At 45.1% G+C, this 14,503-nt stretch overlaps 2 protein-coding genes across 5 annotated transcripts in view; one reads left to right on the top strand and one right to left on the bottom strand.

Annotated features, from left to right (window-relative positions):
• cenpp (centromere protein P) overlaps nt 1-14,503 on the bottom strand; it is a 452,755-nt gene that overhangs the window by 208,461 nt on the left and 229,791 nt on the right. The window lies entirely within an intron of this gene.
• The window catches only part of omd (osteomodulin), a 45,752-nt gene continuing 33,890 nt past the window's right edge, over nt 2,642-14,503 (top strand). Inside the window, exon 1 of the mRNA XM_072472642.1 lies at nt 2,642-2,873. The gene's annotated coding sequence lies outside the window, so the exon portion shown is untranslated. The remainder of the gene's footprint in view (nt 2,874-14,503) is intronic.

Below are 14,503 nucleotides of genomic sequence, written 5' to 3'. Positions count from 1 at the left end.
CTTGCCACGGCTCTCCTGAAACATCTTGGGATATTTCTCGACGACTTCATGCATACATAGAAACACACATAGAAATAGAAGCAGAAGACCATTCGGCCCTTCGAGCCTGCTCCACCATTCATCATGATCGTGACTGATCATCAAATTCAATATCCTGATTCTGCCTTCCCCCCATATCCCTTGATCACTTTCGCCCCAAGGGCTATATCGAACTCCTTCTAGAAGTCACACAATGTTTTAGCCTCAGCTACTTTCTGTGGTAGTGAATTCCAAAGATTCACCAAACTCTCCTCACCTCAGTCACAGAATCTCTACAGTGCAGAAGGAGGCCATTCGGCCCATCGAGTCTGCACCGACCCTCTGAAAGAGTATTCCACTAATGCTCACTTCCCCATTCTATCCCAATAATCCCTCAACATTACCTACACATCTTTTTTGATCACTAAGGGGCAATTTAGCATGGCCAATCCACCTAACATTCACATCTTTGGACTGTGAGAAGAAACCTCCCCTTATCCTCAAACTATGACCCCTAGTTCTGGTCTTCCCCACCATCAGGGACGTTCCTTCTGAGTCTATCCTAATTCTGTTAGAATTTTATAAGTTTCTATGAGATTTCCTCTCACTTTTCTAAACTCCGATGAATATAATCCGAACCGATTTAGTCTCTCCTCATATGACAGTCCACCATCCAGGGAATCTTTACTGCACTCCCTCCATAGCAAGGACATCCTTCCTCAGATAAGGACACCAAAACTGCAAGTAATACTCCAGGTGTGTACTCACCAAAGCTCTGTACAATTGCAGTAAAACATCCCTTTTCCTACTTTGGGGGTAGTGATGCTGTTCAACTACATTAGTTCATCCTGTTTGGGCTGGTGGATTTGCAGTGCCCGACCTGAGGTGGCTTTGGCTTCTGGCCTGGGCGGTACGCATACTGACAATTCTGGCAGTCTTATTTTGGGCATATCCTTCGGCCGCAGGTACAGCACTCTCGTGACTGCACCCCAAAGTCATCTGGGGAAGCTTCTCTAACAGTTCTGGAGTTTTGCAGTCGTCAACTCTTTCGCGGGTCCGTTTTTCAGCATTTTCCACGGACAGCCCCAATTCTATGGTTCTTTTGAGATCCAGGGCGGGATAGCTCCTGGTCTCCAGCACCTCACAGAATTCTCAGCATTATATTTAAAGCTCTCATCCTCATCTTCCAATGTCAGCAAATCTTCCAATGCTGCGAGCCCCCTGCCACAAATTCTGTTTCACTGACTCTAACCTCTTGCTTGCACCCACTTGTGTTTAGCCATTGAGGCCCCATGCCCTGGAATTCCGACACTAAACCTCTCCACATGTTCCATGCCCCAGTCTCCTGAACATAGAACCATCTGTATGACCAAGGCACATTCCTAATAACTAATTTCTTGCCTCGGTGTCTACCGTTTTCGTTATGCCTGTTAAATGCCACAGAACATTTTTCTACTTATTTTTTAATATAAATTCAGAATGCCCAATTCTTCTTTTCCAATTAAGGGCAATTTAACTTGGTCAATTCACCTACCCTGCACATTTTTTTGGGTTGTGGGGGTAAGACCCTCGGTGCCGTGAGGCAGCAGTGCGAACCACTGCGCCACCGTGCTGGCCAACATTTTTCTACCGTAACAGTGCTACATGAAGACAAATTGTTGTGAAAAGGTTCAGTACTTTGACCCAAGTTTATTTTTGCCTAGTGGACTTTCAGTCCACGGGGGGGGGGGGGGGGGGGGGGGGGGTCTCTTCCGCACGGCCATGGTGAAGGCTATGGCCGAGGCGGAGGGAAAAGAGTGCCCCTACGGCACAGGCCCACCCGCAGATCGGTGGGCCCCGTTCGCGGGCCAGGCCACCGTGGGGGCACCCTCCCGGGGCCAGATCGCCCCCCCCCCCCCCAGGACCCCGGAGCCCCGTCAGTCCCGCCGGTAAGGTAGGTGGTTTGATTCATGCCGGCGGGACTGGCATGACAGCAGCGGGACTTCGAGAATCGCCGGGGGGGGGGGGGGGGGGGGGCCGACCGGCGCACCGCGATTCCCGCCCCCCGCCGAATATCCGGTGCCGGAGAATTCGGCGGCCGGCGGGGGCGGGATTCACGCCAGCCCCCGGCGATTCTCCGACCCGGCCGGGGGGGCGGGGTCAGAGAATCCTGCCCCTGGTTCTCTTTTTTAAAATCTTTTCCCTATCTATTTGTTATTTTCCCCAATTTATTTCACTGGCACTTTTGTTTCTGTCTCTGCATCTGTTCTTTTCTCAATCTTCAGCAAACCTATTTTCCTCATTTCATCTGTGTGCTTTTCCCCCTCTGAATAAATTTTAATAAGTCCCACTTTCTATGCCTCTCACTTCTTTTCTGTTATATTCTCAAACTAAATTTAAGAATAATCATTATTTTGTCTTAGTGAAAAGGTGACTGCTTCAGACTTCATCTTACTTTATGAGCAACTTAATACAAACAGCAGTCAAATAAACTTGGAATAGGTAGAGACAAAAATAAACCCAAAGCACATTGTTTTATTTAAGTCCTTTATTGATTCCTTATGTTAAGTCTCAAAGGAAATGTTCTGGATTCCTCTTTCACATGAGCTGACAGAAACATTTAACCATAAAATTCCACCACGGTCAGTGAGCAAATGTTTTTTTAGCTCCCAGGTTAATTTACAATGAAGACACCCACAACTGAGTTTTGCTGATGAGGTGAGGTGAAAACCTAGTAAGCAAAACCAATATTAAAACTGTGTTTTACCACAACCATATTGCAGTTTTGCTCTGTGCAACATCTCGCCTGAGAATCTGAGAACAATTTAAGGATCAGTGTGCCCCAAACCCAAAAGGCAACCAAAGAAACTCATCAGGTATGAAGTTATAATTTTATTCAGAAGCTGAAAACAGTAATTTATTTAATCTTCTTTTTGTTATGTTTCCATTTGTTTTGCATGCACTCTGAAGAAATTTTGCATGTGTTTCCAAGAGAAAAATAAACATTCTTTGACGATTCCAAGGACATATTAAAGTCAAAAGAATGGGGGAAAATGTTGCTATTTTTTATAATAATCTTTATTAGTGACACAAGTAGGCTTACATTAACACTGCAATGAAGTTACTGTGAAAATCCTCTAGTCGCCACACTACGGCGCCTGTTCGGGTACACTGAGGGAGAATTCAGAATGTCCAAATTACCTTAACAAGCACGTCTTGTGGGAGGAAACCAGAGCACCCGGAGGAAACCCACGCAGACACAGGGAGAACGTGCAGACTCCGCACAGTGACCCATGCCGGGAATCAAACCCAGGTCCCAGGCGTTGTGAGCAACAGTGCTAACCACTGTACTACTGTGCCGCACTTCATTGCAAAGTAACCTTTGTAAGCTGTTACTTATGTAAAGAATGTTCCCCAGTATGCAATTCACAGTATTTTGTTACTTTTAATTTTAATGTTAATAAAGTGTTAAAATTGTTATTTTAAATTCAGCACCAAAATGACCACAAATTTCCAAGAAAATGATACAGCTAACACAACAAAAATGAAATAAGTTACTTAAAATTTAATGTATTTCGAGATCACTAGGTCTTTGGCCTCAAAGAAAGAACTTATATTGCGCAATGTCCTGATAAGGATGACTCTGCTCCATTTTCTCCCCCTCCCCAAATTAGGAGATGCTGTTTTTAGTCAAATAAATGATTTTCTGCAAAATGAAGCTGTACCATATTAACTGTATCATATTTCCGGACATAATAATTCAGATGTTTATTTAAGTGGAATTTTAAAAAGTAGATATTAATACAGTTACAGCTGTAAAATTATTTTATGTTCAGCAATACTTCAGTTAATGTACAATGGCAAGCATTACTTAAGATTTCTTTTATTAGATAATTTCACTGGAGTTCATACTTAATTTGACTTAAAGATGTGAAATTGTGTAAAAATATATACTTCAAATAATTTATTCTTGTGTAAGCATTTCCATGTCCTGCATTAGGACTTTTGACATAATTCATTTTTTAAAAACCTCTATATATTCTGGAATTGTAAAATACTAAAGCAGGAGGAAGATTGGGTAAGCAGCAAAACAACAATTAAAAAAATTAAATCCAAATCCAAAGTCTTTACCTGAGCTGTCAAAAGCTACGTTAATAGCCATGTCAAAGATCTTTCAACTCAGTGAGACAGAATTAACATTTTTTTGGCATTTGCCAAATTATGAAATTAGAAACCAAAACAATGAAAACAAGTCAATATGGAGTCAGCTTGACCAATTAGAAGAATCTGCTTTGCTATTACTAATTCAAAATTTAAAAAATAATGACCAACAAAATTGAATGTAGCATTATAAAAAAAAAAAGATTTGATATAGAACTTCAGGAGTTGAATGTTTATTTACTCTTACAGGAAACAAGACGACAGGCCTAAATAAACAGAACTTTGAAATCTCAGGAAAATAATACTATAAAAAGGATTTGTTAGAGAAAAACAAATTAAGTGTTAATTTTCACTGCATCAGTTCCTATACACCTCCCCCCCTCCCCCCACACCTGTCTAAAATAAATTCTCTATTTTTCTTACTCTGGATAAAAAAAATAAAGGTACAGACACACAAGAAAACGTAGGGGCGTATTTTGATGGCAGTGATACATTCTGGGCTCGATCCACCGGCCAAGTTGCGCTCTCCCTTGAGCGCGAAGTAGCCGATGAATGCCAGGAGAGCCTCCATGTGGACTTCCAGACAGTCTTCATGCCTCACGGGATTCACGAGGCGTTGGAATCCGAATCACGCCACAAAGGGGCGGGACCAAACGGCTTCCACAGAACCCAGTTTTAAACCGGCTTTGACGAACTTACCCAGCATCCACCGGCCTCATCTCGATTCTCCAGCCTCCCAGTGAGGCTGCATCTGGGCGCCATTCAGCACTGGTCCACATAAACGGGGGGCATCAGAGACCACTGGGTGATCAGGATAAGTGCAGGGTGGCTCCCTGGTCCTCCCCCTGGAACGCGAGCACCTTGACACTGCCCAGCTGGCATCTAGACACTGCCACCCTGTCACGGCCAAGGTGCCTGGATGGCACTGTCAAGATGACAAGGGCACTGCCTGGGTGCCAGGGTGGCAGTGCAAGGGTGCCCAGGTGCCAGAGTGGCACTGCCAAGCATCACGAGCCAAGAGGGGCCATACCTATGAAAAGAGGATGGGGGTGGTTTGGTGGAGGTATTCAGGAAAGGTAAGTAGGGGCCACTAGGAAGTGGGGGGGTGATGGATGGGGGTCCTGGAAGGGAGGGGTGCTGTAAAGGGGTTGGGGGTCCTGAAAAGGAGAGCCCCCAGGCACCCCATAGCGGGCTGCCCTCACTTCAGGGGTGTGGGGGTTGACATGCCCATCAGTGGGGGGGCCCACAATCTCACTTAGAGATTGGGGCACCGTTTCAAAATGGTGGCCCGATCCCCGAGTTCAGCTCCCCAGTGCTAAAATAATTCCAAGTGTGGGCTAAACCATTGAGAAACTCCCCAGTGCCCCACAAAATGACGAAGTGTCATTGAATAGTGGTGGGGGAACTCGCTGGCAGAGCCAGCGGGAAACTCCCTGAAAAACCTGCCTCAAATGAACTTAGAAATTTTTCCGGAAAATCGTGCCCTCTGGGTTAGAGTTCCACAGGTGGCAGTAGCACTCTTGTCCTATCTCACCATTCTATTTTGTAAAACTAGACCGCAAATGGCCATAAATGATTGGCTGTTATGATCAAGCAGAACAATTACGTTGATACATTTATTTATAAGTGTCAATGGACTACAATAAAAAATTGTAACCTTGGTTGCTTTTTTCCCCCTTCCTAATCCAAGGACATTGGGGTGAACAATAGCATCCCAATTGCTACCATCCCTGTGATCAGATGCACCAGCATAGACCAGGAAAGAAACCGTTGACCAACCTGATCTTTGTGAAACAAACCACATCCGATGTTGTTATTAGCTACTGGACAATATTGCTTCCTTTTAAGTTAACATGCCGGACTCCTGGCATCATGCTTTATCCTCTTAAGACTTGGTTTTCAGTCAATTTCTCAAACAACCCGGTATTGAGTCACAATTTTTAAAAGTTGCATTTTGATGGATGGGACTGATACAGCAGTTTACAATTTCTTTCACCTTCCCTATTATACTTGTATGAAGTGCTTGATCTGATGGCTTCACTAAGGGAAGTCATTTAGTCAGTGGCAAGTCCAGAAGTTAAACATGCACTTAACACTATTATTTGATCTACTGTACTGCATCACATCTGAATGGTTTTGAGCCATTCAATTTTCTTTATAAATTAAACACAGTAATGTTGATTTCTTGTTTTGGCAGTGATACCTTCTACAATGAACAAATCTAACAAACACCCCTACCCCTTTGTTTCACTATAGTTGAGATAATACAAACAAATTATGCTCCTGACAGCAAAATACATTAAAACTGACAAAAAGGATGCAATATGTCAGATCACATTGGCTTAAGATGAAGTGAATAGAACACATTGAGCAATCTCAGCTGCAAAATTTGATAAGGCTTGAAAATGGGCATGAGGATCACAATGAGTGATTGACCTCTGTCTGAGCGGGAGGTGCAAGATCGCAGGAGGCTAGAATGTGTTCAAGCTAACTTGTGCTACTTAAAGCCAGCCTCCATCTCTTAAAGGGAGGTACATGTTCACTGAAGCCATTCTAAATGCATGAATAGAAGACGCTGAAAAAAAGGCGGCGGGGAGGGGGTTAAAGATGGAGGAGAAAGGTCAAAATCTAAAGTTGCCTAACTCAACATTGTGCCCAGAGGGATTTCATACATGAAAGGCCACATGCCCGTCCTTGGCCTGGTGCAAAGCTCCAGTGAAGCCTGGTGCACGCTGGAGGAGCAACATTTCATCTTCTGGTTGGGCACGTTGCAGCCCTCAGGACTCAATGCTGAGTTCAGGAATTTAGATTTTGACCTTCGTCCTCCATCTTTAAAAAAAAATTTAATCCCGTCCTCAAAGTCACAAAGCCAATGCACAGAGTAGACAGGGCAAGCCCCCAACCCATCTCATTGCTTGCCCAAAAAACAATTGAAATTGGAGCCAATTCATGGTCCCAACAGGAGACACACAAGATCCAAGTTGACAAGAAAAAGCACTGCACCCCTCTTGGGCCCAATCCAACGCTTGATCCTAGCCAAAAAGCCGAGAAGTGATTTCTCCTCCATCTTAAACCCCCCTTGCTTGTTAATTTTTCTTCCATGTATTGCCTCAATGCAAAACACCCCTTTCCCCACTCAAATCTTTTATTCTTAAAAGTCTGAGGAGAAAGTCTAAAAGATGAGGAGAAATTTCTTCAACCAGAGAGTGGTGGGTCTGTGGAATTCATTGCCACAGAGGGCGGCGGTGGCCGGGACGTTGAGTGTCTTTTTAAGACAGAAGTTGATAAATTCTTGATTTCTCGAGGAATTAAGGGCTATGGAGAGAGAGAGCAGGTAAATGGAGTTGAAATCAGCCAAGATTGAATGGTGGAGTGGACTCGATGGGCCGAATGGCCTTACTTCCGCTCCTATGTCTTATGGTCTTATGGGCTCTTGTTCTGAAAGTTGCTACTTTTTGTTGCTGTTTCTACATTCTCCCTCCTTTCAGTTCTGGTATAGAGTCTATGGACTCAAAACGTTAACTTTGTTCCTCTACTGATAGATGCTGGCAGACCTGCTGAGTTTTTCCAGCGTCCTCGGTTCTTGTTTCAGATTGCAGCATCCACAGTACTTTGCTTATTATAAATTCATGTTTGACCTGGGAAAGACACAAGAACAAACAATGTCCAGAGTGGGCTCCAAAGTTCTCCAATTTAGCACTGGAGGCCCTGGTATCGGAGGTAGACAGGAGAGGGGCTCTTTATCCCCATGATTCAGGAGAGAGAGCCTTGAGCATGCACTGCAAAGGCAGTGGAAGAAGAGAACCACAGCGGTCGATACTAACAGTGATGGCTCAAGGAAATGGTACAGTGGCCAGTGCAATGATTTCACAGAGTGATGAAGGTCAGCAGATGCATTTTAAAATACCTGTGCCACCAATTGAACCACTAGCCTTACACTCCGCTGCTCAACACATCATACCTACATCACTCACCCACCCACCAATGATCTCCAACATTCATAGCTTTGTAAATGCAAACCACTGTAAATGCTGAAGATCTGAAATGAAAAATGAAAATGCTGGAAATACGCAACACAAATTTTATTTCAATTTATAGCTTCACCTCATCCTCATACTTATTGCTGCTGCAAATCTTACACACACAGTTTCCACCCCTCCATCACTTTCACTTGGTCCATCTCAGATACTTCCCTCCCCTTCCTTGATCTTTCTGTCTCCATTTCCGGCAATAGGCTATCTACTAATATCCTCTACACGCCCACTGACTCCCACAGCTATCTGGACTACAGCTCTTCACACCCTACACCCTGTAAGGACTCCATCCCTTTCTCTCAACTCCTTCGCCTCCGTCGCATTTGCTCCGATGATGCCACTTTCCAAAATAGTGCTTCGAAAATGTGTTGCTTCTTCCTCAACCGTGATTGCCCACCTACAATTGTTAACAGGGCCCTCAACAGTGTGCGGTCCAACTCCCGCGCCACTACCCTCGCCCCCTCCCCTCCCTCTCAGAACAAGGATAGAATCCCCCTCATTCTCACATTTGATCCCACCAGCCTCCGTATGCAAAGCATAATCCTCCGCCATTTTCGCCAACTCCAGCGTGATGCCACCACCAAACACATCTTCCCTTCACTCCCTCTGTCAGCATTCCACAGAGACCGTTCCCCTCCGAGATAATCTAGTCCACTCCTCCATCATACCCAGTACCTCTCCCATCACCCATGGCACCTTCCCATGCAATCGCAGAAGGTGTAATACTTGCCCCTTTACCTCTTCCATGCTTAATATCCCAGGCCCAAAACACTGATTCCAGGTTAAGCAGCGTTTCATTTGCATCTCTTCCAATTTGGTCTACTGCATTTGCTGCTCCCAATGTGGTCTCCTCTATATCGGAGAGACCAAGCGCAGACTGGGTGATCGCTTTGCTGAGCATCTTCGGTCTGTGCGCATTCAGGACCCCGACCTTCCCTTTGCTTGCCATTTAAACAAAAGACCCTGCTCCCATGCCCACATGCCTGTCCTTGACCTGCTGCAATGTTCCAGTGAAGCTCAACGCAAACTTGAGGAACAACATCTCATCTTCCGGTTAGGCACCTTCCGGTCTCAACATCGAATTAAACAACTTCAGATGATCAGCTCTACCCCACCTCAACCCATTTGTTTTCATCCCAATTCATTTTAACTGTCTTTTATCATTTCTTTCTTTCTTGTCTTTCTTAATATATGTTCCCCCCCAATATCTTACCCACCTTTCCTTACCCTTTCTCCTCTTTGCTTCCTGCTTCCCCCTTCCCTTTCCCCACATCTACAGTTCACCCTCTGATGTTAGTTTCTCTGCTGTTTGGCCTTTCACATCTTTTGTTCTCTCTGGGGACTGCCATTAGCACTCTTTCCCCTTGGTTTCTGTGGCCATTAGCACCCGGTTTCCCTGGGTTTCTGTGGCTATGGCTCATCGTTCATTCTCACTCCACATTATAAATATTTCCTACTTTCTATGTCTGTTAGCTTTGACAAAGAGTCATCGGACTCGAAACGTTAGCTCTTTTCTCTCCCTACAGGTGCTGTCAGACCTGCTGAGATTTGCCAGCATTTTCTCTTTCGTTATGCACACATCTTTCAGTTTCACATCTGGCAACTCTGTTTCTGTCTTCACAGATGTTAACGTTTAGATCAGTGATCCCTCATCAGAACAGCTTAGGGATGTAACAATTTTTAAAGTTGGACCTGAGTGGTTGAATAGCATGCGGAAGCAAAGGAAAGTCAGGAAAGTCTGTGATAGGGTGGAATACAGGAATGCAAATGGTATAATTCTAATTGTATTTTTATATGATTCCAGGCTCAAGATCAAGCTCAACAATTTCAAATCATAATCTCTGCCCCCATATTTTTTTTTAATGATAGCAGCTGTTGGTTGTGATTCTGCTTTCCCATTTACACCTCCTCTGGGAACATCTTTTTCCTTTACTTGTGCCATTGCCATCTCATTTGAATAAAAACAAGAAATGCTGGTCGGTCAGGCGCATCTGTGGAGAGAAAAACAGAGCTAATGGTCCAGGTGAATGACCTTTCATCAGATCTGCTCAGTATTCCCAACATTTTTTGTTTTTATTTTTAGATTCCCAACTTCTGCAACATTTTGCTTTTGCACCATCTCTTTTTTCTCCTCGCTATCATCTCTTTTGTCATTTACCACTATTTGACCTGCAGCATTAACCATTTCCTCTACCTGCAGTAGCTTCTGACAGACCAAGTATTTCCAGCACTTTTTAATTCAGTTTATAGCTTCACCTCATCCTCACACTTATTGCTGCTGCAAATCTTACACACACATCTTTCAGTTTCCTCACACTGTCAATAATAGGATCATGACAAGCCCATTATACCACACTTACTGACACACGTGTCTGTCTCTCTCTTGCAGGACAAGTTGGCACACAACTGCAGACAGCAGTACCTTACTGGCAGGGACAGGCACAGCTGCATGTTTTCACCCCGCTGGAGAATACAATGCTTATTAAAGTGGCTAAGACTGAGCCTCTGGTCAGCATCAGGGCTGAAAGTTCAAATACAAATATTCTTTCCCCCTCAACCCACATTCATTTTTGATTTACAAATTACAAATGGTGTAAGCATGCAATTCTTGCCTATTCTTAATTGCCACACCACCACCCACTCCTCACAACCCTGCGTCCGTCTCACCACCACCCCCACCCCGCCCGCCCGCCCCAACTAACCATAGTTAGTGCCTTATTCTTATTGGAGACCTACGGATTGCAAATTGGCAAGGAACAGGAGCAAGAAAAGACTGATGATGAAGAAGCATGTCATTTATTCTCACACTCGCAGCCACTAGCTCAGTTTTTGGCATTGCACTTACTTTCAAGGCTAGAGTAGAAATGGGATCTGCACATGGTGAAATGTTGGACTTGAATAGGTTGCAGCCAGGACAGGGGAATGGGTAGTGCAAGTGCAGCTCGCAAGAGTGTGAAGTAGCACATACATTCTGCTGCAGAGAACTCAGATGTGGATTTTAATGGGGCAACAGTCAGAAAAAGGTTGATGGATATACATACAGAAACGCTTGGTGCATTATAGGCCTGCCAGATACACTTCGAAAGAAGTAATTTGACAAGGAAGCATTCAATGAGCAGCATAGCACCAGCGAAGAACAAGGACCTTGGCATGTCTGTCCATAGATCTCTGAAGGCAGCATCTGGGTAAAAAGGATTTTCCTCGCAACCTCTGCAGGTTAATAGAGTGGTGAAAAAAGGCATATGGGACACTTGCCTTTATCAATCGAGGAATAGATTACAAATGCAGGGAGGTCATGTCGGACTTGTGTAGAACTTTGCTGAGGGCACAGCTGGAGTACTGAGTCCAATTCTGGTCGCCACATTACAGGAAGGATGTGATTGCACTGGAGGGGGTGCAGAGGAGATTCACCAGGATGTTGCCTGGGATGGAATATTTAAGTTATGAAGAGAGGTTGGTACGGGTTTGCTTTATTTCCGCTGGAGCAGAGAAGACTGAGGAGCGACCTGATCAAGGTGTACAAGATCATGAGGGGCATGGACAAGGAGCAGCTGTTCTCCTTAGCTGAAGGGTCAGTCATGAGGAGACACAAGTTCAAGGTGAGGGGCAGAAGGCTTAGGGGGGATGCGAGGAAAATCCTTTTCACCCAGAGGGTGGTGATGGTCTGGAATACACTGCCTGGGAGGGTGATACAGGCAGGTTGCCTCAATCCTTTAAAAAGTGCATGGATGAGCACTTGGCACATCATAACATTCAAGGCTTTGAGCCAAGTGCTAGTAAATGAGATTAGGTAGATAAGTCAGTGCAGACTCGATTGGCCAAAGGCACTGTGATTCTCATCTTCCAGGATTTCATCACGCTTGTTCCCTTCGACTTCCACCACAAAGCCAGGTTGTGTAGCGTGAGTGTACTGGAGTGCTCTACCAGTTCTGTCGAGGCACAGAAACTTCACTTTCAGGGTCATTATGGTGTGTTCCACGAAACTCCCTAGTTGCAGCATGAGCCTTGTTATCCCTTCTCTCAGCAGGGGTCCCAGGCTGCCGCATGGGCATCATTAGCCACCTCCTTTGTGGGTAGCCTTTGACCCAGAGGAGCCAACCCTGCAGCCTGTGTTGTCCCTGAAAGATTAACTTGAAAATGCCTCTGATATCCCTAGTCTCTGCTTCCTCAGAGTCCCTACAGTGCAGAAGGAGGCCATTCAGCCCATCGGGTCTGCACTGACCCTCCGAAAGGGCACCTTACCAAGTTCATTCCTCCCATCCTATCCCTGTAGCCCCACCTAACCTTCGCATCTTTGCACGCTAAAGGGCAATTTAGCGTGATCAATCCACATCTTTAGACTGTGGAGCACGCTACCTGTTAATCATCTTTCCTCCATGTTAATATACTACACCCAACTGTATAACTGCAACTTTCAGCATGACTTTTTATTGACTCTTTGGGTTGCCTGTGGCTGGAAGTTAGCATAGTAAAATACATGAACAAACTGCCGGCCAAGTCACAATTTTGTGATAACCTTACCAAATACTTCAGAACCATTTAAACAAACAAATATGGAATTGCAGTGGGATTTAGCATAAGCCAGAGACTTGTAGAAATCGAAGCATTTACAATGTTATTCAAACTCCATTTATATGGAGAAAGAGTGAAGAAGAATCACAATTTCTTAAATTAAATGAAAGTGGGACACAACGTTTGGAAAGAACCACTGTATATCTTTTATGCCAGATCAGATAAGGCTGATGGACGATTGGTTGGATCTCCCTGACTTAAGTCTCTAAATTAACAGCCATTGACAGAACGTTGATTCACTTGGCTTTTCAGATTTCAGATGCTGAAATGTTTGAAAGGACAGTATACTAAATTATGCAAAACTAAATTTATGTATTACCATGTCCTCAAAGGTGATTTACTTGGATTTTGTTTCCAAACTGCCTTCAAATATTACAGTATGTTCTGAAAATCCTGAAAAAAAGAGAATCCTGAAAGTTTTCGATCAACTCCATAAGAAAACAAAGGCTTACAAAATATTATTTATATTTAAGAACACAGGAACGAGTATCGGTACTCTAGGGTAGCAGTTAAAATAATTCGGCATAGATTTGCGAGTAATTCTCACTTGATTTCTAATTGCCATCTTAATTGGACCCTTTGGTTAGGCACCTGAGGCATCCTTTTGACAGGTTAGGTGGATTGTCCATGCTAAATTGCCTTTTGTGTCTCAAAAGGTTTGATGGGATTACTGGGCTATGGGAATAGGGTGGAGGGTGCTCTTTCCAAGGGCTGGTGTGGATCGATGGGCCGAATGGCCTCCTTTTGCACTATGATTGCAGGATGAATGCAAGCCTGCTTGTGACAATAATAAGACATTTTTTTAAAAAAGGGTTTCCTTCCCCGACCTGCACCCAGGCCGAGGTTTTTATGTGAGTGGTGGCTCTCCTTGTTAAGGGAAAGCCCCGCCCCCTTAAAGGGTCAGTTCATATTCCGGGGAGGTCATGGGAAACCATATGGTCCTCATCCCAGGACCTCGATTGGGGTTATAACACTCCCCCTGCCATACCCAAGTTTGGAGCAATGTCCACATCCATGGGCAAGTGCGTTGGGCCTTACCGTTTCGCCTCTGGACGGCGTTCAGGCACAGACAATGCGACAGAAGCAGGCGTATATCAGCAGAGGCAGCACTGAAGACAGCGGCACTGGGACGTCTGAATTAATAGCTGGTACGGCTGGAGGGTCTGACATGTGGCCTCAAAGGTGGTCCACATGGCAATTAGACCCACGGCATTGTGTCCATATTCAGAAAGAAATATGTACCATTTGTTCCAACACGATTCCCAGGATCCAAGCGGCTTCATCGCCGAAATTCCGACATGTACCAAGTCTCCTGGGACGAACTTCCGCAGCAACTTGTGGCGGCCTGTGACCGACACGGTTTGATCCTGATCGCGGTGGACATTCCCGCCAATATCTGGAGAGTGGAGACTTAACGGGGCGCGGAAGTGGCGATTCATCAACATCTGGCTGGCGCGATGCATGTCGTGGCATGCAGCGTTGTCTGGTAGCAGAATACGAATCTGGCGAAGCGGGTCTCCCAGGAACCCGGGGCGGGATTCTCCGCCGTCGGGATTCTCCGTTTTGCCGGGGGTTTCCAGACGGCGGGGGCTTCCCCACAATGGGAAACAACATTGACCGTCCGGCGTAACGGAGAATCCCGCCAGTGGATCGAGGCTGAAAAGTGGTGTGGCGGGTCGGCGAATCCAGCCCCCGATGTCTGCTTCTTCACCCCAAGCTTGAAAGTTTGAACTGCCTGC

Source organism: Scyliorhinus torazame, chromosome 13, assembly GCF_047496885.1.
Source record: "Scyliorhinus torazame isolate Kashiwa2021f chromosome 13, sScyTor2.1, whole genome shotgun sequence".
Classification (NCBI taxonomy): Eukaryota; Metazoa; Chordata; class Chondrichthyes; order Carcharhiniformes; family Scyliorhinidae; genus Scyliorhinus; species Scyliorhinus torazame.
This window is presented reverse-complemented; position numbering and strand designations above follow the sequence as displayed.